This window comes from Ischnura elegans, chromosome 2 (genome assembly GCF_921293095.1).
Source record: "Ischnura elegans chromosome 2, ioIscEleg1.1, whole genome shotgun sequence".
Taxonomy (NCBI): Eukaryota; Metazoa; Arthropoda; class Insecta; order Odonata; family Coenagrionidae; genus Ischnura; species Ischnura elegans.
In genome coordinates this window covers 110,976,719-110,978,985 of record NC_060247.1, presented here as the reverse complement: position 1 = coordinate 110,978,985, position 2,267 = coordinate 110,976,719, and the positions used below count along the sequence as shown (strand labels likewise).

The window sequence follows — 2,267 nt, the reverse complement described above, 5'->3', positions numbered from 1 at the left end:
GTAATATACGTGTAACATTGGTAAAGTTAAATACTGCTCCCACTATGTAAATTTTACGTTTCAAGTGTTTAATCAATCATTTTTATTATAAATAACATACAATTAGAGCGCTTCCACGGATCTAGCGTCGTAGTTTATGATTTAAAATCGTCAGCTTAGGCCGAAAAGTGTAAACAAAAGTCCGCCATGTAGCTAAAAATTTGTCGGTAGGTCCTACCGAGCGTTTTGAAATCGTCGGTATGTACCGACGGGTTTACCGACAACTGTCGGTGGGATAACGACAATCGTCGGTAAAACGTGTGACGCGTCCTCAGAGATTGGGGTAGAGGGCGCTTTCGGGCTGCGCAGTAGCAGATCCTTGTAGTCAACATGGTTACCACGTGACGGTGGGAAGAAGTGCGGGAAATTTAAATCTACCGTAGCACGGGTGGCATGAAGTTACCGTATTACGGTGATACAATGAGGACTAAATAAATACAATCGGGCTCAATTACTTCGAAAAACTCGAAAATAGTAACAAAGACTCTTAGAAAAAGTAATTATTGAATTATATCTACAATTAATTTCCATTTTTCTCTCACATATGATTTAAATTTTCAACTACGAAATTTATGTCGTAAAGCTTTGTTTTCCTTTTGTATGCTTTCAGCATCTAAAATGGTCAACAATTAAATTTTTCAAAAGAATATCAGAAATAGCAAAGTCTAAATTCAAATTTTGCGTAAGATCCCCAACAACTACTTAAGTAAAATATACCTTTTTCTACACTAGGGGCTTACTCTACGACTCGCAGCTCATACATTGCGTCAAGAATAAAACGTTCCAAGATTTGGCTGTATTTATAATATTAAACATGTAATTTATATAATGATAGTAAAATTATTTCACCATGGAAAGTAAAAGAATGCATAGTTTTAAACTATTCCCACTATTACTAGTCTACAGTATTTGCATATCCACCAAAGCATTAAAATAATACATTTTTCAAGTTTAATAGGATTCCTTCTGGACTAAACAATGCACTTGATGTTTTCCACTTTTATTTGGAGATAAATGCATATTTTAATGATAAACTTTTTTGATAAAACACATTTTGGTGCACTTGCTGGGCACGAAATATGCTCCTTTTACATTCCTCATCGATGATTTCCTTCTTCTTCACTTGCAGGAAACCTAAAGAGAGAGAAACCTTTTTATAGTTAATACAAGTCAGCCGTAAGAAATATCTAAGTAAAAGCCCATATTTTAAAGGAATAATCAAAAGGTTAAAATATCCCCATTTCAAGGCGTGTCAAACATTCCAAACACACTACACACAAATTCCATTATAAAAGGAATACCGTTGAGGCTAGAAGGGTACGGAAATTGTATGAACACTGACACTATGAAGAATCAATCTAAAGAAATTATCAATGAAAATGAATTCCACTTCCTTTCGCGAAACATTGTTTACAACTCAATGCATAGCAAAACATTGCCATGCTGACGCTACGGTATTTTAGAAATTAAGGGGAGAAAAGAATCTAAACGCCCCAGATATATTCAGTATAACAAATGAAATACATCGAGAAAGGAAATAATTATCATTCACTCTAAGATCACGGTTTTACTTTAAAAACTACTCACCTTGTCGGAAATTCGTATGTTTGTTTATCTTACGGCGATACGGTATCCAACGTTTCAATGTCACGTGACACCATCTTGACTGCGTGCGCAGTAGCCAAAGCGCACTCTCCCCATCCCTCTGAGCTTCCTTCCCACCGTCACGTGACACCATCTTGACTACATGCGCATTAGCCAAAGCGCACTCTCCCCCATCCTAACTCTGAGGACGCGTCGATAAGCCGGTCCTACCGAGACTTATCGGTAGGACCGGCTTACCGACACCGACAATCGTCGGTACGGTGTACAGAATTCCGCCTCTGAATCTGTACACGGATACCGACGATCGTCGATGTCGGTAGCTACCGACGATCGTCGGTAGCACCGATAGAAATGTGATTCACAAAACGCCGCTACCGACAGATTGTCGGTGCAACCGACAAATTCGTGACGTAATGCTTTTGTCGGTACGAAAGTGGTACCCGCACGCGAGGCTAGGCGCCTCGACCAATCATATTTCTCCTTTGTTTGCATTAAACAAATGAGGCTCCGAAAACGCCATCTGTTATTCGTCAGCCCGCGAAGAAGTTGTTTAAAAAGAGTTGATCACTGCTTTGTGAGATATTTACGATGTTTAATCACTCTGCGAACACAATTTCTTATTC

The 2,267-nt window shown here is 38.7% G+C and overlaps 1 long non-coding RNA gene across 1 annotated transcript; it reads right to left on the bottom strand.

Moving 5' to 3' along the window:
- Positions 1 to 828: 828 nt before the first annotated feature.
- Positions 829 to 1,782, bottom strand: LOC124154411. Its single transcript, XR_006863912.1, has 2 exons — positions 1,627 to 1,782; positions 829 to 1,173 (listed from the first exon to the last, which is right to left on the bottom strand). It is a non-coding gene; the product is annotated as an uncharacterized LOC124154411 (long non-coding RNA).
- Between the last annotated feature and the right edge of the window lie 485 nt (positions 1,783 to 2,267).